Consider the following 25908-nt stretch of genomic DNA (forward strand, 5'->3'; position numbering starts at 1 on the left):
GCAATGATTGTGCTCCTCTTTGCCCTGTCAAATTGACACAGATTTTTAAAAAATGAAGATGCCCAGTGCTGGTTGTGATTATGAGAAAAAAATAGGCCTGCTCCACGCACCAGTGGGTCTTTCTAGAAGGTGATTTGTCGGGAAGTATTAAAAGTCTTAAAAATCGTGCCTCCTCTTTGAGACGACGTCTTTTCCACTTCCAGGAATGTATCCTGAAGTGACACAAAGGTATACGGCAAGAACCGTGCACTTCAACATTCTTTAAAATCGAAAAACAAAAATGAAAACCACCAAAATGTCCAACAGGGAACTGGTTATATAAATTATGATAAATTCATGCAAAAGAATACAGCGCAGGTGTCAAAAGCAGAATAGAAATAGATCCATTACCGGAGAAAGGTGTTCATGATATATAAAGTGATTAAACAGGTTATGTGCAGTAGGCATAAAGATTATTGCATTTTTATAAAACGAATGTGACTTATGAGTTTATAAATACGGAGTGATATAAGAGACCCTCTCTCTGTAACGATGGATTGAGAGCACGGCATCCAGGAGGATGTTCTGCATGGTGAGACTTTTAGTTTCTTCTTTTTTGCTCTTGTGAAAGCATTTCTGCAGGGTGAATGTGGAGGCAGGTAAAACCCTTCAGAAGTAGAGTAGGGGGTCTCTGATAGGCTCCTCTGTTGCCCACTCATCCTCAGAGCCCCGGGAAGAGTTGTCCAGCTGGAGGGCTGGGCTTGCCAGGATCCAGGGACACTCAGGGCCCAGCCTGCAGCTCACATGCCCTAAGGCCCAGAGGCCAGGACTTCGATCCTCTTCCTGGCAGGTGGAGACGTCCCAAGGCAGAGGCCCTACTGACCAGTGCCAAGCCAAGCAGCTCTGAAGCCTTGGCCTGAGGTCTTGGTGGTTAAGGTCCCTTTCCATAGCTCTGGCTAGGCACTGTGCACGAGGCCCTCACCTCCAGTTGGGGAATTACCTACCTTGCCAAAGAAGCTCTGGGATCCCAGTGGGTCATTTCCAGAAGCCAAATGCAATTCACAGCCATTATTTGGTCAAAGTAGGACGGTGGTTTTAAACTGTCCAGATTTTAGAGGGGAAGAGAGTCACATAAAAAACCTATCTGTTCCTTTCATCTCACTCCAGTCAGAATGGCAGCTATCAAGAATACAACGATAAGTGTTGGCGAGGATGTGGGGGAAAAGGTACACTCATACATTGCTGGTGGGACTGCAAATTGGTGCAGCCATACTGGAAAGCAATATGGAGATTTCTTGGAAAATTGGGAATGGAATCACCGTTTGGCCCAGGCTATCCCTCTCATCAATCTATACCCCAAAAAACTAAAAACAGCATACTACAGGGACACAGCCACATCAATGTTTATAGCAGCACAATTCATAATAGCTAAACTGTGGGAACAACCTAGATGCCCTTCAATAGATGAATGGATTAAAAAATGTGACATATATACACAACGGAATATTACTCAGCAACAAAAGAGAATAAAAGCATGGCATTTGAGGTAAATGGATGGAGTTAGAGAAGATAATGCTAAGTGAAGTTATCCAATCGCAAAAACCTAAATGCCAAATGTTTTCTCTGATATAAGGAGGCTGATTCATAGTGGGGTAGGGAGGGGGAGCATGGGAGGAATAGAGGAACTCTAGATAGGGCAGAGGGGTGGGAGGGGAAGGGAGGGAGCAGGGGGTTAGCAAGGATGGTGGAATGTGATGGACATCATTATCCAAAGAACATGTATGAAGACATGAATTGGTGTGAATATACTTCGTATACAACCAGAGATATGAAAAATTGTGTTTTTTATGTAGAATATGAATTGTAATGCATTCTGCTGTCTTATATAAATTAAAAAACTTAAAAAAAATCTATCTGTTCCTGAATATTTGACTATCTGGCCACCCTGGACTCCCATCCCTTCATCCAAGGACAGCTGAACTGAGTCCCATTGTCTCCTTCGCAGGTAGCAGGTGTACCCAGGCATCCCAGAGCCCGACACTCCCTTACCCCGAGGACCTGGGGCAGCTGACATGTTTACCCTGGGCTGTCCCAGCCTCCTGGTTTCTGGGCTGCCTGATGCCCCCTCTCCTCCACTTTGCCAGGCCCCCCTTACCTCCCACCCTCAGTGTGGGAACCGGTGCTGACCCTCCACTACCCCAGCCCCTGTCTCGATTTGCCCCCTTGGGACATGGAGATTTCCAATTTAAAAAATTCTTCCAATTCTGATCCTCACTCAGAGCTGGGGGGTCGGGTCCACCCGAGGTTGACAACTTAGATCCGGGGGAATCTGGCTGTCCTACCACTGCTCAAGCCCTGCCTAGGGGGGCCTGGACTGAAGCCAAGCACTGGTCAGTGCCTCACCCACCAAGACCTGGGCTCCAGAAGAAAACCCAGAGTGGAAGGAAAAATCCTGATCCTTGGGGACTTTGATCCCAGACTTAGAGGACTCACCTGACAGGTTCAGGAAAAGGGAAATCCCTGCGCGCCCAGGAGCAGGGGCTCCCGTTCCCTGGACACCCAGGGATGGAGAATCCAGACAGCTGACTGGGGGAGGAGTGGGTGAAGGGAGGAGCCCATGCCAGTGCCTCACCACTGTCCCTCGGACACTCTGCAGCTGGGAGGGACCTTCAGCGCAGTCCCAGACAGAGGCATGGGGGCTGGGCCTTTGTACCCCCACATCAGTCAGTCACTGAATGCAGAGTAAGGCGTGACCTTGGGCAAGGAACTAACTCCCTGAGGTCCAGGGCAATTCTCCTTGGGGGATACCCCTGGGAGCATCAGCAGCAGATTTTCCCAGTGGCCTCAGCCTGAAGAGGGTCTCAGCAGAGCAGCACCAGGTCTGTGACCTAGGTTCAGCAGAGAAGCATCCTGAGAAACCGTAGCAGGCGGGAAGCAAGGAAGCCACCTCAGAGCTGCCCGGCTGGAAGGACCGAGTCCCCTCCTTCGGCAAGGCCACATAGGGAGGGCTCAAGAAGAGTGCACTGGAAATTCAGTCACATCCCCGGCATTTATTTGAAACAGAACATTAATTCTGACCGTCCATTAGAGTCCATTTCAATTTTGTAATAACATAAAAAGTTAAGAGTCTAATTTATTCATACAAATCTTGTTAGCATCCAATTTCCACATAATGTAACATATTCCTTAAAAAGCTGACAAAGCAGGAGAAATTAAACACACACACACACACACACACACACACACACACACACACACACAAAAGACATTCAAGGGCTCTCACTGACAGACCCAAAGGTGAGGAGGGGGAGACCAGGGCAGCTCCAGAAATCTCTGGAAGCTTGGAACAAAAAGAAGCAAGACTTGGGAGAGGCAGGCTGAGCCTGGCTCCCATTACAGACCCCCCTCCCCCAGGGGAATCCTTACCACCTCCTTGGCCCCAGGGCTGTCCCAACAGCAGGTCCCCACCCTGGGGTTCCACAGACAGCTCCCTAGCACTTCCCTCAGCAGATTCATCCTCGAGAGCCTGTAACTCCTCTTAATTACACGTCTGCAGTGTTTGCATTAGATAGCTGTCACCCTGTAATTTACCCGTACACGGGTTTTAATTGTACATTAATCTTTCCTACACGCCACTCCCCGGCTAGAATCTGTAAGAGGAGCAGTTTGGGCCATTTTGTTTATTTCTCAACCAAAAATAGCTGATGAGTGTAATTGTGCATTGTCCCTCCCCCGCCACCCCCCCTCCCTCCCTTTTCCAAGATTACCTGCCGGATGCCAGGGCTGGAGAGAAGCTCCTGTCACCTGCAAGCCACCTTTTAAACACAATATTTGACTGTTTTGGTGGCTGACATCAATTTGAGAGGAAAGGTCAGCGGCAACAAACAATCTTCCCATCACCTGCCAAGTGCTTTCTGGGGGCCCCTCTTGGCATCCACTCTCTAAGCTCCTACCTGATGAGTCCCCGGGAGCCCTCACTCCCGGGGACAGAGGGCAACGTGGGAACCTAAGGAATCCACCAGCTTGCAGAGGTTCCAAGGTCACTCGGAGAACCACGAAGGAGAACTATAAATTACAAAGGGCTGGATGGCTGCCAGGGCCCCAGGAAGCTACATTTAGCATATCATTCTCCCAGCAGCGGAATGAAGCCTTAACTCCCTTTCTGAGGAATTTGAATGGAATTTGTTACAAAAACATTGTGATTGAAATATCACCAATTGGCTTTTCATGACAACTCAGCAATAGATTGCAATTGCGATGGGGAGCCAGGGTAGGTGTATGGAGTGGGGGTGACTGTTGTGTTCCGCTGGCCAAGGTGGCGGTGAGGGAGCCCCATACAATATTTATGAAATCCAGATGAAGCCCTATGCTGGCAATGAGCTGATATCATAACACAGATTTCAAAAAAAAACACCTTGACATTTGCCCAAGATCAAATTTCCCCTTGTGAAAACCCAGAGGCTTTGTGCTGACGGCGGTGTGCTCTCCACCCCCTCCCCCTGCTCCATGCACACACCTGCAACCTTCTTCATTTCAGCCCAGGTAATTAACACTGGGATGGGAGGCGGCCAGGGACAGGCACGGAGGAGAGAGTAGGACAATGGGTGCAAGGCCACTGCGGTGTCTTCTTTGTGGAAAACATTAGCAGTGGTTTTCAATGATGAAAGACAGGAGTTTTGATAATTTTTATTGCTAAACACTTTCTGATGTGCCAAACAAAGCTGAGGTGATCTCCTGACACTGATGAGGCTCTGACAGCATACTCAGGCAAAGAGAGATGGCGAGGCTGAGATCTGTCACACAGTAGCCTGGGAAACAAAAAGGAAAGCAAGAAATATATATATCCCTGGGGCCAAAAATCTGCCCCTCCTCACCTTTGGCTCCGTGGCAGTGAGAGCCCTTGAATGTCTTTTTATGTGATTCCTTCTAGGATACCCTTAGAGATGGAGGAGCGGTTAGGAAGGGGACATTTCAGTCATCCCAGAGGAGGGACCATGCTGCAGGTCCTGAGCCTTTCCAGAGCCTGGGTTCCTTTATGTCACCTTACACCACCCCACCCGGGGATCCTTCCGTGGCTAACTCTGTGGCTTTTGGAGACAAAGACTCCCAGTACATGTATCAGGACCCCAGGAGGTAACACATGAAATAGTGCACGGGATTCAGGGCTGAAGTCCCCAGATTGTTTACGAGTCCAAGGCAAGGACGATTTAGGTGGTTTTTGATAAACACTTCATATTCCACATCCTAAGAGAAGCAGAATACTTGTCAAGCATGCATCTTTATGAGCTGTCCGCCTATAAAACTTGCACGAAAGGTCCGTGTTTAATGTTGGTTTGGCAGTAAATTGGCGCGATGCACGGGTCGGCTGCATCAAATTAGCATCGACCCGTAAAACGTTACTGAATGATTCCTCAAATCTGCCAAGTCTTCAAATCAATTTTGCAAAAAGCGTCAAGATTTTTTTTTAACTTTGATAAACCTTCCATATTAGTTATCACAGAAGAGCATAAACCTCTCTAATCTGTCTTCCCACCAAAAAAAAAAAAAAAGGTGTTGTTTTTCCCCAAACTGCTTTTAGCTCTTCCATCTTTGCACACCCGCCTACACATCACATAAACAATGTGTGTGTCATGGATTCATTTGTTGTCCTATTTTAAAGTGACGGGTATTTGGTTCACACTGCCCATGCCCTGTGGACCCAAAGCTTGGAAAGAATTTCCACCAGTGCCAGGATGGAGTTCTGGCCCCTCCTGGATTTGGAGATGTGCTTTCCCATACTGGCCTCTTCTAGGAAGCTTCTGAAGAGCTGTCCGGTGAACTGGATCATTGTTCCATGGCCTGGGGTGTCAGGTTAACAAGACCACCACCTCCTGGGAGCTCAGCATCCTTCCTTCCCTGTGGACCCCCTGTGCTGCTGACCCTCCAGGGCAGGGCTCATACTGAACAGCCCATGAGATGTGGCCTTCAGGAGGGTCATCTCAGGCTTCCCTCCTCCATATGCCCCAGCCAGAATCCCTGGCCCTCTGTCCCCAATTTCAGAGATCTCAGCCAACCCCAGTCTTCCCACAATTGCATCAGAGTTCTGTATGGATCTGCCTCCTGGCCGGAGTCTCAAAACCACATAAAGGACAGAATTGTCCACCTGAACCCAAGGACTCGAACCCAGAGCTCTCATCCCCCCAACCATGCTGCTTTCCAAGTAATTCTGTTCGACTGGAGGAGAAAAAGGGACCCATCACAATCAAATAAAAGAAGGGTTTTTATTATGGGCAAGAGTGGGTGGGGACAGTGTCAAACATGGCCTTTTGCCTCCATTGGACTGGAGAGTATGTCAGCTATGAAAAGGTGGCACTGAAAAAGCTGAGATGTGTAGCACAGGGTTGGGGTGCTGCGTTCAGGGGGAGCTTCCAGGCTTCTGCAGAAGAACCCAACCACAGGCACACCCAGTGGAGAAGTCACCTAAGAGACGCTCTTAGATGTTCAGTTCCTGGAGCACGGGTAGGGAGGGGGGTGAGCACGGTCGCTGGCGGTGTGGCTGCTGCTCAGTGGGCAGCTCTGCGGTGGGGAAGCTTGTTGAGAGCAACAGGCTCCAGCTCAGGAGACCCTTTAGGGACGGAGAACTGACTCTCAGAGCCCTCTCCATGGTACCCAGTTTACTAACAAATCCCCATCAAGCGAGGCTGGGGTGGAAGAGGCCGAGGAGGCCAGCGGGCAGACCTCCATCCTTGTGGGCCACCATCCAGTGGGTTTTCATGGGGCCCCACTCTCTGCCAGGACTGTGTTCACCCAGCAGTGAACACAACCCACAGGGTGGTCTCAAGGCTCAGGGCATCTGATAGAGAAAGAGACAAGTCCCAGACAGACGAAGGGATCCAAACTCTCTAGTGATTCTGGGGCTGGGTGAGACCAGCTCTGACCAGTGCCCCAGGTGATTCTGGGGCAGGTGACTGGTTTCCCAGTCTTGTGCAAAGAAACCTCTGTCCACTTCATCCCCTGCCTTCCAGCATGGTAAATTCAAACTCGCCCAGCAAAAGGAATCACAAGCACCCCTAGACATTTAAGAACCCTACAATTTGGGGATGGATGGAAGTGAATTTTCAGATTTGTCGAATAAGGTTTCATGTTCAAAATATCCTTGGCAAAAAATAAGCTGCATTAATCATCTGAGAAATGATGTTAAAACCATAGTGTGATATTCATAGAATGGCTAAAATGAAAAAGACCAACACCACAAAGTGTTGGGAAGGATTGGAGCAACTGGAACTCTCAGGCATAACTGGAGAAGAGAAGGCTAAATATCTACAACCATTTTAGAAAACTGTTTGATGGTTCCCACAAAAAGACGCACAGCCTGAGAACCAGCAATTCTCTTTTAAGACCATGCTTATCAGAAATGTGTATATGTACCCGAGAAACACATGCAAGAATGTCTGTAGCAACACTATTCTAAAGAGCCAAAAACTCTAAAACACCCAAATGTCAATCAACAGGAGAATCAGACAATAAATTAGGTTATATCCAAACAATGGAATTGTATTAGTCAGCTTACTGTTGCTATAACAAAGTATCTAAGGCAATTCACTTATAAAGAGAAAATGACTTATTTAGCTCAAGATTCCAGAGATTTCAATCTAAGTTGGGATGGCCCCATTGCTTTGGGCCTCTGCTGAGGGCTCCCGATGGCATGTATTAAAACAAAATACTCACATCACAGTCCAGAAAGAAGAGAAAGAGGACCAGCAGGTTCCTATAATCCCTTTTGGGGCATTCCCTCCAGTGACCTAAAGACCTTCCACAATGCCCCACCTCTTAAAGCTCGACAACACCTCCCTGTAGCACCATCCTGGGGACCAAGCCTTTAACACATGCACCTTTGAGAGACACTCATCCAAAGCAGGAATCCTATAGGGTAATAAGAACTAACAAACTGCAGTGAAGCACATCGGAGAAGAGTCTCACAAACGTGATGCTGATGCCAACAGAAGAATGTATATACCGTATAACTCCATTCTTATCATGTTTAAAATCAAGGAACGCTAATCTATACCTTTAGAAGCAAGGGGTGGAGAGGAAGTGACTAGAACAGGTCACAAGAGGGTTCTGGGGTGCCAGTCACATCCTGATTCCTGCTCCACTGCTGGGATCTAGGCGTGTTAGGTCGACAGATATTAATTGCATGGTACACATGTGATCTGCCATCTTTTCTGTATGCACACGATACTTGGAATAAAAAGCTTAAAAATGAACTGCAGGGAATGCCTCTCTACAGGGAAAAGTATCATCAGGAAACTACTCAGAAAAGGAAGGACTTGAGGGGACACTAGCCCATGTGGCCACATGCCCCATAAGCCTTTGTGACATCACCAGTTTAGACCCTGGATTGATCTGCTTCCTGGTACCCAAGATGGAAAGGGATTGAGCCTTGGCGGAGAGACCCAAGACAGGGGATAATGGTAATAATAATAATAGCATTTGTCATTTACTGTGGGATGACAGCTGGGTACACCGGCTCCGGGAAGTGGGTTCCACTGTTATTCCCATTTTAGACATGAAGAACCTGAGTCCCTAGGCCACACGAGGACCAAGTGGTAAAGCTGGACTTGAACCCGTGCAGTCTGACTCCAGGTGCTGGCTTCAGTCACAAACCAGAGGTGGCTGGCTGGAGCCGAGCACGGAGTAGGTGGTTGCCATGGCTATCCATTGACATTTTAATTCATGGAACAGGGAATTGAGAAGACTTAAATAATAGGCATAGACTGTGCTTTCACGGGGATGAATGGTCATGAAATTAAATTTGCAGATGAAGCCAAACCTCATGAGACCCAAAAATCTAAGCAGGAAACAGCAAAATGGGCCAACCAGAGAAATGTCATTTACCATGCACCCAGCAGTCATCCACGCTCAGTGACTTTCCTGAGAAAAGGGCGTGTGAGGGGCCGCCGCAGGGGATGGGGGGTGGGGATGACCACTGACAGCAGAGGCAACGGAGAGGGGACATCCAGGTGAGATCACAAAGCCACAGCGAAGACTTGAGAACTGTCAAGGGGAAGTAGGTCTCAAATTAGAACCAGATGTGCAGCAGGGGAAAAGGACAAGGAAGGGTATTCCCGGAAAAGAGACCCACGCACAAAGGGCAAAAGTGACTAAGGGAACACAGAACAATGGCCTCAGTGAGCCACACTAACTGCACAACCCCCCACCCCGGGCTCAACTAGTATAGACAGACTACCTGCATCACATGCTGAGCTCAACCAGTATAGACAAATGACTTCTTTGAGCACTGGCTCAACCAGTTTGGATAGAATGGCTCTAAAAATGCACTGGTTTGACCAGTGTAGACAGACTATAAGAATAGTAAATGGGCCTGTATCATGAATTAGGGGCTCAGCCAGTGTAGACAGAAAGAGTGCTTGCATTTGTGCATTGGCTCAGCCAGTGTAGACAGACTACATTGCACATTAGGCTCCATCACCCAGACTCTGAGAAAGGAGACCTGCTGGAGCAGGCCAAGGTCTGAGGGGAAACTGGTGCCTGGGAAGGGCTTAGTTACAGGGAAAGTGACGAAAGCTAGAAAGAGCTTAAGAGCTCTGAACCTCGTGCAAAGACCCTTCCGAGAGGCGGGCAGACAGAGATTAAATGGAAGTTTCTAGAGCTCACGCCCTAGACTGAACCAGTGTGGACAGAGAGCCTGAATCACACTAGTTTAGTTAGCAGAGACTGCACACGTCAGGCACTGGCTCAGTGTAGACAGCCTGCGTAGTTGAGCTCTCCCCACCTTCCAACAAGCAAAAGCTGAGGACTTTCTCTGGGTGGCACCCCTCGTGGCCAGTACCACTGGACAGAGCGGCATTTGCATTAGCATCGTACTGGGCTGGTGTCCACACAGCTTCCTCGGGGCCAGGAACAGCGTTCTGCACATGAAGGACCATAGTCAGCATTTTCTGGGTACCTGGATGCTCCCTTCAGGCACTGTCCCCCCCAGCCCCCATCCCGAGGCACAGGAAGCCAACCACCACACCCCACCCAAGGCTGAGAGGGGTCTCGGTGCTCACAAGCCTGGGTGGATGAGTCTTGTCCAGAGAGATGAGTCAGCCCCCCAAAAGAGGCAGCCTCAAAGCTGGAGATGACTTATCTGCCAAGCATGAGTCAGGCTGTGCCCAGGCTGGGGACTGATGGCATTGGGGCTCTCCTGAGTTACCTCCCCACTGATAAGCATCTGGGCATGACTCGTGGCCCAAGAGCAGCAGTCGGAACAGATGAGAGGGCAGGCCAGCCCAGGAAGCCAGAACAGAGGAGAATCGCCCCCCCAGGCAAAGAGCCCAAGGACTGAAAGAATCAGCCCCAGAGAGGCCAAGGGAACCATCCCCTGAATCTGTACCTCCCAAGGTCCTCTTATCACTCCCATCCCCGAGACTGGCCCAGCCAGGGAGCAGCTGGCTTAGGCCCAGGCAGAGAGAGGACAAGGTGACAGCGACCTGGGTTGATGCCTGCAGCTCGGCAGCCACCCAGCTCAGGGCCCACTGCCAGCAGCGTGGGCACCACGGGAAGCGGGGTGACTCACAGGCCTGCTCCCTGTACCCCAGCACCCCAGAGCCTGGGGGAACCAGCTGAAGGCTGTGGGGAACCCGGGGCCTGAGCAAAGCTGCAGCCAGCTACAGGAAACTCACCAGCCCTCAAGAGGAGAGAAGCAGGCACAGACCAACTCCATAGGAGGAGCTGTCTAGGAGGAGGGACGGGTGCAAGGGAGTTCTTTCTGGGGCAAGCATCAGACAGACATCAGGACAGATCAAGTAGGTGGTAGGTGAAGGACCTACTAGGGGACCAGAAAGCTAAGTGGATGAAGCATAGGCCAGGGCCACCTCTGGCCAACAGGCCTGAAGGCAGGAGACTCCAGAGGAAGGTGGGCATCAGGGCCAGGGCCAAAGTAGAGCAGGCAGAGGGTAGCAGCCTCGCTCCACTCTCCAGGGGGAGGTGAGTGCTGAGTAAGTTGGTCCAGCAGGGAGGTAAGAACAAAAGGAAGGAAAGGCCCACACCCTGGACTCCAGCAGCTGTCTCCACTACAGAGCCCAGGCACGGGGTGTCACTTACTGAGCGCCCGAGACATGCATGCTAGTGCTGAAATAGTGAGTACAGAGAGGAGGTGGCAAAGGCTTTGAGGATAGCCAGAAGGAGGTGAACAGGGGCAGGGTGGGGGCAGAGGCAGGGGGGCACAACCAGCCACCTGATCGCCCAGTCCTGGGAGGACAGAACCCACCAGGACAGGAGAGGAGCTTTGCACCCCAGTGGAGCGCTGCCTCAAGAAACCAGCCATTCCCACTAGTGTCCCACAGATCACACTCCAATCACCTACCAGCTCTCTCCAGCACCTCACCCAGCTCCATTGCCTGTGGGATTTGTGCCTCCACTCTTCTTTGAGGTCATGGTCATCCTTCCCCACAATCTCTGCAGCTGCCTCCTCACTGGTCTCCCCTACTCTGCAGCAATTTGTAGAATAAAATCCCCAATCCCAATGCACCTGGCCTCGAAGGCCCCACATGGCCAGGTTTGCAAATGCATCTTTTCCCCCTTCCTTCTTCCTGCCTGCCACAAGGGCCTTCCCACTGCTCCTGCATGGAGCTCCATGCTTTCTCAGACATTCCCTTGATAGGGACTTCTGTGCAAACTCTTGTCAGTGCCCAGAGCTCTCTTTCCCGACTCCATCCTTCCCACCTCCTACCAACAACTTTATCAGATCTCAGCTGAAAAGCCAGCACTACCTCCTTAGTCCTCCCAACCCCTCAGTCTAGTTCTTAGGTCTTGCAACAACCTGGACATTCTCTTTTATCCTTGTCAAGCTTAGAATCACACATGCATCGATTATTGTCTTTATTAATGTCTTTGGCAGAGAAAGAACTAGTGAGTGATAAATGAATGATGGGGAAATCTCTGTCCCACTAGATCTATAAACCCCACAAGGGGAGGGACCACCCTTATTTTGCTCACCCTTATTTTTATATCCGCTGTGTCTCCAGGGCCTGGCACAGTGATGGGTGCCTAATACATGCTCCATAAATATTAATTGATGGCAGAATAGAGAATGACAACAGGGCTGGCCCTGGGAGTGTGGCATGGAGAGTCATTTGGCTCCAGGTTTCAGTGTTGACGTTTCCAATTTAGTTCAAATAAATGTCACTTCCAGGGCCAGTTCTGACCATGGTTTGCAGGAAAAGGGTGCCTTATCCTCAGTCACCAGCCCCAGATTGTACTAATTTCCCAGAAATGCATGACATTCCAAGTGGGGAGAGACCCAGGATGGCCAGCCTGCATGTAGACAGACATTCTATGACTTCCCCAAAGATGGTTTTGGAGGTAGGACCAGTGCTATTTCTTAGAGTCAGCCCACCCGGACACAGCCTTCCCCAGTCTCTTGGTAGCCCCAGCTGCGCTTTCAAATTTCTAACCACCCAGGAACAAGTCCAGCAGATATAGCTAGAGTGCCAGATCACAAATGACAGGTAGTTTTGTGTAGGGTAAAAGTCACAACTTTTTTTTCCACGACCAATTTGTAAGTTTCATCTTCTGCCACTGTGATTTACCGACCAGAGGGTCACACATTCTTCAGCTGATAAGAAATGAGCCGATGAGGACCGCTTCCTCTGCCACCTGAGCTAATGTAGCTGTCCCCAGGTTGTCTGAGCCCCTGGGTATCCTTGCCTTTGGGCAGCCTTTTCCTAGGAGGGAGGGGGACACAGCTGCTGTGGAGTCAGATAAATCCTGACAGTGACTCCAAAGCACCAGGAAGCCTACTGTCACCACACTGTCACCAATGCAGCCTGCTCATGCAGCAAACTTCCTGAGGCTCCAGGATGCCCTTTATACATCCAGAAATCATCCTTGATCTTTTGTTATTTTTTTTTTAATGTGGGGCTCTTCCTCAGCAGGGCCACAATGACCTCTTCAAGCCAACAATATATAAATCCCCTTTTATAACTCATTATCTTCTGATTAGCTGAGAGTATGGTCACTTGTTTGTCACAGCATATTCTGACTCTAATTGCCACGATCGCTCCATTAAGGAGCTTCCATAATCCTCTGTCCATTTTCCTGCCTCTAGTTTCCTCCTCTGCCCCGAAATTCTCCTATGTAGCTGTCATACATGGTAAGTCAGAGAGGTGAGATTTTTCCAAACTGGAAGCAGCAGGCGGTGTTAAGGCAGAGGTCTCACACTCTAAGGCAGGCAGCGGAAGGAGCCCTGGGAAGTCAGCTGGAACCACATCTTCCCCACCCGCCCCCGCCCCCCAGCAAGCCAGTTCCATTCACCAGATGCACTAGCAAACAATAAAAAGCTCTGAGCACCCACCCTCTTTGATCAATCAAACCACAAAAAGCCTATCAGGCAGCTACTGGCACAAACTCAGAGTAAAGAGAACAGGGAAGCCGACTGTGCCATGTTTCCAATCAGGAAAATCTGACTCTTCTTATAAGTGAAAGGAAGACAAATTCTGAGATGAGCCTGCCAGACACACTTGCCCAACAACCATACGGCAAAAAAAGTAGTTGCTGAACTTTCCCAGACTTAGCTTACATAAACAGATATTTGAATAAATGTTTTAAAAATGAAATTCCCTTGATACTCTGTAATCAGTAAATGTTCATTACGGAAACACAGCAAATATGCATGAAATTTCCCAAGTGATATTCCAACTACAAGATGAAAAAAAAAAGCATCTCAAAAAGCAGAATGAGTTACAAAGCATCCTCTTCTTGTCACAGACCAGCAATTCTTTGCCAAGCGCAGGAGGTCAAACAAGCCAGCTCTCCTCTCCAGACTGGAGCCAGGGAAAAGCAGATCTTATTTTGCACTCTCAGGCAATTTATAAATGAACGCCCCCCCCCCCCGATTGATGTCTCTCTATAAATAATTAATCCTTGACCTTGCTTTAAGAAAGCCTTGACTTTTTAATTTGGGGTCTTTTAAAAAATCAATACCCCAGGAACATAATTCACTCTTGCAGAGTTTGACTCCTGGTAAATAAATAAATAAGTTTTACCATCTGCCTGTCCCAGGCGACTGTATCAGGCAATGAGATGGAATCAGACTTTGAGGTTTTCTGCGTTCAAATGATAATTATTGGTCATCCCAATGGCAACTCAGTCGCTTCAGGGTCTGAATGCTATTCCTTCTGTGTCACTTCACAAAAGGCAAATCTGTTGAAGGCACCTGGGAATGCTTCTGCTCCCACAAGGGGTCCCCAGGTCCTATCTGGCCATAGATGGTGGGATGCCTTGATTTTAAAAGGATCCCCTATGGGGACCAGTGTCACTCTTTCCTGTGGCCTGTCTTGCCTTTGGGACAAGAACTGGGTCAGGACAGATCATAAAGGGGGCTCTAACACTTGATCCAGGGCAAGACCTAATTAGGAAAAGCCTGGGTAAGGGTCAAGGTGAACTAGGAAGTGAACCTAAAGAAATTGGCCATATATAGTGTAGCCTATGAGCAACAGGGGGATAGGGAAGAAGTTAATATAATCTGCCTCTTACCCCATTACCCCTCCCATCCACTCTAGAGCTGCTGTGTCCTTGCACGCAACGGCCTCTCCCACGTGCTCTGCCAGGCAGATCCTGAGTTCTGGCAGCCAATCACCGCTCAGGGTCCAGCTGGGAGGCAATTCAGAGACACAGGAATCCACTCTGACACCTGAGAGGGATGCGGGATTGACCCCTACTTCTGGATTGGTACCGACAGCCAGGCAACTAGTGGCGCTGCGCAGGGGCTGCGCCAGTTCCTGGTCGGGGTCTCCGGGCCCAGACACAAGGTGTACTACGAAAGTTAAGGTGGCGAGAGTCCTGCGCCGTTAAAGGGACAGGGGTCACTTCATGCCCAAAAGCCAACAGTGAACTGCCAAAACCCGCGAACCGCGCCTTCGCCCAGCCCGGCGGGCCTCGGGCGAGGCCAGAGCTTATGTGCAGAGAAGCAGCCTGCTTCGCAGCTAGAGTTGCAGTAGCCGCCAGAGCTCAGCTGGGTCCCGCAGCAAAACGGATTGTTTCACCGCCTACCTAAGCTGCCCGAGGCTCCGACTCCCGCACTCTGGGACACTGAAGCGCACACAGTTTCCGGGAACACAAAACAGGCCGATGCCCTGGAGAGTCGCGGGGTTGGGAGGCGCGCGACGGCGCGCGAGGGTACCTTTCGCCACTTGATAGGGGAAGCCAAGGCCTCCACCAACTTTCCCCCTTTTCCTCTGGCCACCATCACGCGCCCCTGAGTCCCAGCGCACGGGAAAGCCCCGGGGCCTTGGGCGCTCCAACCCGGCCCTCTGCGCTCGCAGCTAGGCGCACGATGCTGCCTCTGTGCGCCACCCAGGGCTGGGAGGAGGAGCGGAGGGTCCGCAGAGACCGCGCAAGCCGGAGGGAAGGCAGATCACAGACGCGCGGCGGCGAGTGAAATTCAAGGAGCGAAAGTCTAATTAAAGTTCCCGCTACTGGGGCTAGTCCCCAAAGTGCGGTCAGACCCGAGCCCCGCACAGCCCATTAGCACCCACGACTTTGGATTCCTATCCGCGTCGGGTCACCGGGTTGGCGCGCAGTGCAGTCCCCGGACAGCGCAGGAACCCTCGCTGCATCCCTTCGGGCCAGCAGCCAGTGTAGGGCGGGAAGCGGGTGGGGTAAGGGTGCAGCCACTCACCTGGCGCAGCCGGAGCTCCCGAGGCCGCGCGTTCCTCTAGTACGGGCGCGGTCCTAGGCGGCGGGCAAATCCTCCGCTCGGGGCGCCCAGGCGGCTGGGAGAACCTCCGCCCCAGCTCGGGCCCGATGCTTTCTCTCGCTCCGTGCGGAACCTGGTGCGGTCGGCGGGCGAGCGTTGTGGGGACTGCGATCGGAGCGCGTGGGAGGGAGAGGGCAGGGTAGGGCGCGTTCCTCCTCGGCCCCTAGCCCGGGTCCGTCCCCCGCCTCCGCCGCCACCGCCTTGTCTTCCCTCCTTCCCGCAGCGCCACCGGATCCTGCTTACGCGCCGGGAAGGCTCCCAGCGAAGTGCGAGCGAAGCCTCCGGCGAGGCTGGAAATAGCGCCGCGCCCGCCCGGCGCCCCGCCCCCGGCCCGGGCCCCGCCCCGCGGTGGTGGAGGCGACGGCGGTGGCCGGGCCGGGAAGGGATCTCTCCCGCGATCGCCCGGCCCTCCTGGGAGCTCACGGGCGCTGCGCCTACGCGCGCTCTGCGGGTCCGCGGCCCCGCTGGCCGCGCGCTCCTAAGGAGCCGCCGCTGGGTGCGGTCCGGCAGCCGCGGGGGTGGGGCGGCCATGGCCAGGGCTGTGCGGGTCTCCCGAATCTCTGAGAGCTTGCACTCTTGTCTGGCTCTTGGCTCCACTCCAGCCAGAGCACTTCTCCGCTGCGTTAGTGCTGCCACTGAGCACTCGGTGCTGACCTGGGGAAAGGACAAGGCTCCACTAGGCAGGCCTTGACACAGCTGGGCAGAGTCGTGTACTCTGGATCCAGAGGCGCAGGGCCTGTCAAAGCCATCGGATGGATAATGAGGAAGATTTGAACAAGTTCTTAGGCTACAGTCTTGTGGAATTTGGTCAAGGCCTCTGGATTCCCAAATCCTTGGGGTTCTAGATTCTGCTAAAGGTGCCCGGTAACCCAAGTTCTCCCTTGCAGGCTTCATCCTTGAAAGTCCCTGTCCAGTCACCACCTCAGGGCTGGACCAACTAACATCTCCTCATACACACCCAGAATAACAGAGTGGGGATGAAACCCAGCCAGGGTCACACAGCACCGGACCAGAGCAGAACACCAGGACGGAACTGTGGATTCCAGTCCCTGTTGTGCCTGAGAAGAGGCAGCCCTTACCTGCAGGGGGCAAACCGGTGCTGGGAAGGAATAGCAAGCTGTTTTCTCAGGGGAACTATAGGAAACTGCTGGAAGCCAGTCACCTCTTGGTCTTGAAGGGACATGCATTATTTTCCAAAACATACAGAAAAGCCTTTAGTAAAACAGAGTGAAAGATTCTGTCTCTGTATCTACCAGTTGTTTGGCTTGACTCCAGGAGGCTGACCCAGAAGACACATGGAGTTGAAGAGTGGGATGGACCTGTGGCTCTTGAGTGACCAGAGAGGAGTGGGGGTAGCCCTGGCAGGGAGCAGAGCCAATCCTGAGGACAGTCAGGGAGTTGGTGGAACGAGGGTTCTTGGACTGCCTGGATGACCTTGAGGCTTCCTTAATGCCCCAGGTAGCATTAAGGAAGCATATCCAAAGATAGTCCCCAACAGCTGTGAAGATGAACTAAAGCATACTAATGCTTTCACAATCTTCCTTTCTTTTCTGCAACAACAAAGTAGATATTTCATTCCCATTTTGCAGAAAAGGAAAATGAGGTGCAAGGATGCCAGCAAGTTGTTAGAGTCCACAGCATCTGGAGAATGGCAGTGCCAGGATGGGGACCAGGTATGCTGATTTCAAAGTGGCTAGGTTCAAGGCTGGGGTTTCCTCTCTAGGACTCTGAGATCAGACTGTCCCAGACTCAGGGTTGTGCTGTGGCCCAGCTCTGCCAGCTGCATTTGTTACTTTATGTGTGCAGTGGTGTATAAGAATGTGACTGAATTCACCCTACTCTACCTCAGGTGCAGGTTGAATGAACTGAATACAAGGGACAGGGACTCAAGTGTCAGGAAGAATAGGGCAGTAGATTTCTTATCTGTCCCACCATCAAAAGCTGTCAGAGCAAATAAGGAAGAGAGAAGACAGGAACAAAGGAGAGCATGGCTTGAACAGAAGGCTACTTGCCTCCAGATTAGACCAGAATGCACTGCCCTGTCCCTGTCTCTGTGGTCCCCTGGTCCCTCCATTTCTTGCCTTCTCACTACCCAAGATCCTGGTCTATCTGTCAAAGAGCTCTCTGTCTGCAGTTGGGCCTGAGCAGATCTTGGCCACAGAGGCCTGATGATGAGGTGAACTTCTTCAGTCCCACCCACACTCCAGAGGGCAGGTGAGGGCTCTCATGCAAGTGCATGAACAGGGTGCATGCACATTCACACACACACACACACACACACACACACACATACACACACTGGGCATTTGGGAGAGAGTGGGAGTTTCCATTCTCAGAGCCCAGCATCAAAATTAGGAGGAGGCTGTGGACAATAATAAATACCTCCGGGGAACAAGTCCACACAGGCTTTATTTCCATGGGATGAGTCTGCACAGGCTTCATTCTGACCAGTGAGTGGGGCGAGTAAGGCACCTCAGCTGCCCTGCGCATCTGTGTATAGCCATCCTCCGGGAAGGGTGGTTTTTCCATTAGCTTTTCCAACTGTAGTTATTAGCACTTATTTGCATCTAATATCCAGGCAGATACCACTAGGAATCAACAATGCTGCATTCCTTTTACATTCTCCACACTTCGGATTTTTCACCTAGACTTCCTTCTTGTTTTGTGAGGCTTTCAGAGGAAATACCTAAAGGAGGATCGAGGCCCCTGGCACTAACATGCAATGAGTTTTCTTCTGAGATTTGCCAAGGGCTGCGTGCCCTTTTTTGAAAGTCAGGCTCAGCCTCTGCAGTGAGGGAGGCGGAGGAACCTGCAAATCCCCGTGTGAAGCCCTGTGTGCGTGCCTGCAGTTTTTGATATGTGTGTCTCCACCAAAAGATTACTGGCAAACTTGTCTCTTTGCAACCCAACTAAGGTAAAAATATGCTTTCAGTGGCTGGTCCTGTGAGTTCACAGTTTAAGCTCCCGAAGAGCTAAAAGGATGCTTCCAAAGCCCCTCTGCTGCAACTGTAGCTTGAGAGTGGAGAGGGGACTTGACTAGGTGCCACAGGCAAACCCCTCCTTCCACCAGATCTGGGCATCCAACTCTTTTCCCCACCCTACAGTTTTTGCCAGTGGAGATTCCTGCCCTTCTCTGTGCCAGCAATCAGGGTAGCATAGCTATGAAGCCAAGACTGTGCCCCATTGTTTGGAAAAGGGCATGGGATGCATTGGCAAGACTGTCTTGAGTTTGAAATTCTATCACCATAAGAACCTGTTCTCTGGGGGCTGGGGTTGTGGCTCAGCGGTAGAGCACTGCTTTGCATATGTGAGGCACTGGGTTCCATCCTCAGCACCACATAAATAAATAAATAAATAAATAAATAAATAAATAAAAGGTATTGTGTTAGGGAAAGAAAGAAAGAAAGAAAGAAAGAAAGAAAGAAAGAAAGAAAGAAAGAAAGAAAGAAAGAAAGAAAGAAAGAAAGAAAGAAAGAGTTCTCTGGAGGGAAGCTTTTCCATCCATTTCTCTGGATCCAATGGGAAAGGAAGACAATAATGGGATGGAGCAGGAGGTTGGTTCTAGCTTTTCTGGTGCCTTCCAGGTGGTCTTAAGCATGTCTTCTAGGCCCTCAGATCCTGTTTCCAATAGAGGCACAAAAGACAGCCCTGCAGAGTGAAGGGTGAAGGACGTAAAAGTATTTTTGAACAACGGAGTGCAATGGGCAGCTCACCCTGAGTCACCCCCAGACTAGCTGCCTCAGGGTTCCAGCATCTGGTCCTGTAACGGGCTCCAAAAATGTGGTGACCCTTAAGGTTTCCTGAAGTCAGTTCAACAATCGGGCAGGCCAGTGACATGCTGATCAGAGCGTGTTCAGGTGGGAAGCCTCCCTGGAAAAAAAAAATAGCTGCCTCTGCCTGGGGCCCACATGGCCAAGGCCTTTCCTTCACAAGCCTCACCCTCCCCATTTAAAGAGCCGAGGGCATTGGAGCCCCGGTTCTTGAGCCCCACTTCTGGGCCGGAATCGCGATGCCATGATTCATCACAATTCTTTGGCTCAGAAAGAGACTCAGAACCATTTCTAGCAAGATTTCCCTTAGCTACCTTATTGGGTGAACTTGCCTTCCTGGTCTCTGTTCTACATTCCCCCATGATCTTTTCCCCTTTTCTCTCACCTCTTGGGTTTCCAGGAATTTGCAGGATCATTTTGTTTCCTTCTTTCCTGAGCTACCTAAAATTCCTGTTGTTAGCATGCCTTCACTAGCAATGATGCTGGGGGCTTCAGGCACCCCCGCACCTCAGTTCCCTGTTTCAGTTTCTGAAATTCCACCATTATTCCTCAGGGCATAAGAATAGTTCCTTTTTATAGAGCAGGTTTCTGGGCAGACTGAAGTGACACCAGTGTTGGTCCTTAACACAGACCAGAGTGGGGACCAGTTAGGTTTTCTGGGTAATATGTAATAGAACTGACTGAATGACTTGAGCAGAAAGGGGGGACTTCCTTGAGATGATGCTGGGAAATCTAACAGAGTAGAAAGGGAGCCAAGCATGCAGGAAAAGGGGACTGTGGGGCACAAGACCTGACCTGGGCTGGAAGACCATGCCATGAGGGCCTTGACACCTTCTCCACTAATCTAAGGTAGGCAGACCTGCAGCAGGGGCCTTGTGGCTCCAGGGCCCAAGAGTGACCCATGTCCTAGCCCAGATCTAGCCCATCCATGCAGATTGGGCTCAGAACCAGCCTAGCTTCTTTTATGAGGTCTCGTCAAGCTCAGGTTTATTTTCTTTGTTGCTGTTTTTTATTTGTGGGGTGGGTTTTGTGTGTGTATGTGTATTTGTTTTTGTTTGTTTTTTGAGTCAGGGTCTTGCTAAGTTGCCCGGGCTGGCTTTGAACTCAAAGTTTTCTACCATAGCTCCCAAATTGCTGGGATTATAAATCCCAGCCAGTATGTCTGGCTCTTAGTTTCATTTTGATGCTTCTTAACTAAAATAAAATAAAAAAAACCCACTGGATTGTCTGCTAATGGTTGCTCCTTCAGTTCCCAAGAATCCTCAAAAATCTGCTCATCCTCCAAGTTACTTAGTTGGGCTTCCTTACCCAGGTCTGCCCACAGTCAGGGGAAGGGATAGCTAACCAACTGCAGGAAGGGAGGGCCAATCATACCCTGACTTGAAATGGTTGCGATTTTTCTTTTTTACTTTGCACTAAAGAGTTTAAAATCCTAGAATATTTATATGTCACAATTCAGTAAATGCTATTTAATTTGGGCCAAAGTAATTCAGCATTCATGTCATGCAGGGCTGGGCTGAAGTTTACTTCTTTCACTGTTAGTCAAAGACAGTGGGAACAGGCTTGCAGGATGTCATTCCTACCTTGTAGAGTAAATGGGTTTTGACATCTCGTAACGCTGAAGTATTTCCATGCATCTATCTGCATCTAGATATGAATGAGCTCATTATAAATGGTTCTCTCTGTTCAATCAAGTTAGCTTGGCCGCCTCTCCTTTTTGGCTATATGCTGTTAGTCATTAACTGGGGTGACTATTACAATAAGGAAATTACTGTATAACATAAATAAATGGCACTTCTTTTTAAATGCTCCCTAATTGGGAGAGCTTGTTAATTCTCTCAATCTGAGCTAGAGTTCAGCCCCTTCAGTGCACCTGCTAGGGGTACCCCTGAGCAGCCACAGTTCTCTGGGGGAGGGCGTGGGGGAGCTGTGGGGCCTCTCAAGGAGGGGGGGGGGGTTGTAAGCATCTTCCAAGTTCTTAGCTAAAAGCATTTTTTCTAAATGCAAACTTGAATGCTGTTCTAAATTTAATGCTTAGTATTAAGAATCAGGTTTAGAGATTTTGAAAAAAAAAAAAAAAGAAAGGATTGCTTTGAACTGAATAAAAATATTTCCACTGGAAAACTCCTGAAACATTTGTCAAATGCCACTGGGGGCATGCCATTGGATAAGGATGTGCACACTGAGAGGTCCCTGCCTGGGGAGGCTGATGATAGAATGGGCTTAGAAATGTGACATAAAGATAGAGGTCACACACATGGCAGTGTCCTAATCAGGCTGGAAGGACCTCATTCAGGAGGATTCCTTATTTCTGTGCCCTCAGAGTGGAAAGCAAATGTGTCACCAAGCTAAGTGGTGATTGCAGTCTGTCTGAGAAGAGATGCTCTAAAAATTTTTCCAAGCGCAGTCAGTTGATCTCCAGGTTTTCTCAGACCTTTTTAGCACAAGTAAATTCTGCCATAAACTGTGTGGGTGGCCATAAGAGAGATGGAAAACCAGCGGCAGGTATTGCCCTTCTCCATGTGGTCCTGAGCAAGTGGTATTTTCACACTGAGCTGGGAACCCACACAACACCTGGTAGTATGAATCTTCCTACCGGGACTGAAAAACAAAAGCTTGGGAGATGTTGCATCCAAGGAGACAAGACCCAGAAGAGCCATCCATCAGGCAGAATGCCCATAAAGGGACATCCAAGGGTAGCAGATCAAGAACACCTGCCGCTTGTCCAGCACCTAATGGGGCCCCCTGACCTGCAGCCTCTGCTGCCCAATCTCCTTTGGAAAAGCCACCACAATAGGAAAGACCCAAGTTAGCCTTGGAGGTTCTCTGTGAAGAAGAAACTAGAAAAGCCTAAGTGAGTTTGCTTCCCCATGTACCCCAAAGCTCTCAATGTTGGAAAAACGTACTGTCAGCCTGCTCTGTCCCACGCCCAGCAGGTGGCAAGAGCCAGTCCCAGGTGGCCCCCTCTGAGCTTTGCTAAGCTGTCCACTTGTGCAGAGAAGGCACCAAGGACAGCGGCTTTGGAAGCAGATGACACAATCTGAAGAAGGCTAATGAAGGAGGGACGTCTCCATCTACCTCTGGACACCTGGACAAATGAAAATCTGCCACTGAAAACAAAGGGCAGTTGGGACAGAAGCAGAGACAAGCAACTGTAACTTCATTGCTGAGTTCTCCCAGACCTCAGGAAACTTCATCCTGCAGGCAGAGCCTGGGATGCCCCAGAGTTCAGAGCGCTGCCCAGTGGCGTCTTGTCTGTAGCCATGGAAACAGAGACAGTTGCCTTCCTGTTGGCTTTCTTACCGGAGACATCTCACTGTCAGTCGTGTTTAAAGTTAGCTTAAAAAAAAAAAAAAAACCCACATCTCCTCTTTTGACATCATACAAAGCACCCTGTGGCAGGAAGGCAGCATAAAGCTCCCAGCATGCAGCCTGTCACACTCTGTGCCCCTCCTTGTCCTCAGATGGAGCTTCCCCTCTGCCTGAGCTTAGCCGTGATGTCTCGGGCTTAAATAAGTCCATCTTTTTGTGTTCTCCCATTCCTGCATTGTTATTTATCCCAAGATGGGGAGGAGGCAGGTCACAGGTCCAGCTCAGCCCTGGTTACAGGTATGCTGAAATGAAGTCCAGACTCAAGCACCGGACTCCAGGATTAAGCCAAGTCCCCCTTCCCAGACACGGGATAAGCAGCTCACCACCAAGGAGGAAGAGAGACAGACACACTTCCAACTGGGAGGGAGTTGTGAAAGGGGTGGTAGCTGCGTGCCCCAGGGATCAGGGATCAGAGGTGGCATTTGGCCTGACCTGTCCTCACTCATAACAAGACTCATCGTCACAGAGAACCAGGGAGCTAATAATTCAGTATGAATTTTGTTCAACACTAAGAATATTCTGGCAACTACAGACAAAGGACTCTCACATCCATCATCAGAAAAGAATAGAATCTGCAATTAGAAGGTAGGATAGCTGAATTCTGGTAAACACGCCTAGCATTTAGGGATGACGACGTCTGCAGAAAACTGCTTATCAACTGCGTCTTTTGAGGGAATAAAGAGGATGTAGGCAAAGAAAAATAAACATTTTATTTGCGTAGACTAAACAGATTTCTCATCAAAGGCCATTAAAGCATTAAGCTAACATTATTCCGTTTTTTAAAAGGAGAAGCAGGTAACATCACACAAGAGATGCTTGGAAGAAACAGGGCTAGTGGAACACAGCTTGGTGTCTGTCTTGGGGTTTGTTCTCCCAAAAGCAGATCAGAAACAAGCACCTGGGTTAAGGTCTTAAATTTTGGGGTTGGAACGCCTCCGCGGTAAAATCTTGAGTGGGTTGAAGGGAAATAAAGGCTGCTACAATGTCATAATCAGCACAAGACCCTCTATGCAAACTACTATTTACATACTTTTTCTCCTCTTGTTTGGTTTTAATAAAATATCCCTTAGTGATGTAAAAGTGTCAATATTAAAAGTTCTCACCAGGCACAGTGGCACACACCTGTAATCCCAGTGGCCTGGGAGGCTGAGGCAGGAGGATCATGCGTTCAAAACCAGCAACATAAGCAGGCCCTCAGCAACTTAGCGAGATTCTATCTCTAAATAGATAGATAGAAAGGGGCCAGTGATGTGGTTCATTGATCAAGTGCCCCTGCTTTCAATCCCTGGTACCCCCCCCAAAAAAAAAAAAGTTCTCCCTGGAGTACTTTTGAGAAGGTGGCAGCAATGCCATGGCATAATACATAATACATACATGGAGCTTTTGCTAATTGGAGAGAAAACCCAAAAACCTGTGGGAAACACAGCAAACCTGGAATGAGATGCATCCCCGACGACACCAGAATTTTAGCAAGTAGCGGCATGTCACTAACAGCTATGAATCCTGCATGTAAGGGAAGAAGGAAGCGAAGGGAAGAAATAGGGTGTTTGTCATCCCTGAGGACGGGAGCAACCCAAAATAGGCAATAGATATTTGCTGGAAAATACAGAGACCCAATTTTAGAACAGTCTCTGACATGAGGTGGGGTTTTGCTCAGTCCTGTAATACATGAGAGCAAAGGATCTAAAGAGGGAGGAACATTCTAGGCCCATTGGACTCTTGAAGCTGACCAGCTGAACTTTCCTTCCACACAAAAGAGAAACTACTATAAGAGGAATCCAATTTGAATGAAGCAGGAACAAGAGAAGGGATGGAAACAGAAGATCCAGGGGAAGAGTAGAGACATTTTCATAAAAGCCAGGAATCTCAAAAAACAAACTGCCATACACACACACACACACACACACCAGGAAAACAACTAAGGTGGGAGGTCTGTAAGTTAGAAAAGCAATCTTGGACTCAATCTCCTAAACGTTCATAAAAATTAATTTTTGATTTTTACAAAAATGAACAATAAGAAAGGATCAGGGTCATATCCCACACAAGGTGATTTTAAAGAAAGAGAATAAGTATTCAAATAACTCCAGATAATGGAATGCATACCGGAAAGACATATCTACTAAATAAAAAAGCTATAACCTGCTGGGGGCACTGTGGCCCAGAACTGTAATCCCAGCTACTACGGAAGAAGGCAGAGGCAGGAGGATCCCAGCCTCTACAATTTAGAGAGACACAATCTTAAAATAAAAACTGAAAAGGGTTGGGGATGTAGCCCCTGGGTTTAATCCCCAGTGCAGAAAAACAAAGGAAAACAGCTACAAACTCGAAGCAAGCACAAAGAAATTAAGGAAATGGCATAAGCTCTGAACAAACACCATAAATTACAAAGAGAAAAAGTCAGAAATGAAATGGCAATTCAGGAAGGAATATGTATAAAAATAATAATTTCAGCTGGGCAGGATGCAGCATGCCTGTAAACCCAGTGATTCTGGAAGCTGAGACAGGAGGATTGCAAGTTGGAGGCCAGCCTCAGCAACTTAGTGAGGCCCTACACATAATTTAGCAAAACCGTATCTCAAAATAAAAAATAAAAAGAGGTAGAGATGTGGCACCCTTGGGTTTAATTCTGGGTACGAAGAAGAAGAAGAAGAAGAAGAAGAAGAAGAAGAAGAAGGAGGAGGAGGAGGAGGAGGAGGAGGAGGAGGAGGAGGAGGAGGAGGAGGAGGAGGAGGAAGGAGAAGAAGGAGAAGAAGGAGAAGAAGGAGAAGAAGGAGAAGAAGAAGAAGAAGAAGAAGAAGAAGAAGAAGAAGAAGAAGAAGAAGAAGAAGAAGAAGAAGAAGAAGAAGAAGAAGAAGAAGAAGAAGAAGAAGGAGAAGAAGGAGAAGAAGAAGAGAAAAAATTTTCAGAAAGAATATCAGAATGAACAAACACAACAGAAAATGCCCTAGAAGAAATAAAAGATGGAAAAAAATGGAAATGTTTAAAACTCAGAAAACAAACTTGACTCAAAAGATGAAAGAGAAAGTGATGAATCTTGAAGCTAGG

This window comes from Urocitellus parryii, chromosome 15 (genome assembly GCF_045843805.1).
Source record: "Urocitellus parryii isolate mUroPar1 chromosome 15, mUroPar1.hap1, whole genome shotgun sequence".
Classification (NCBI taxonomy): Eukaryota; Metazoa; Chordata; class Mammalia; order Rodentia; family Sciuridae; genus Urocitellus; species Urocitellus parryii.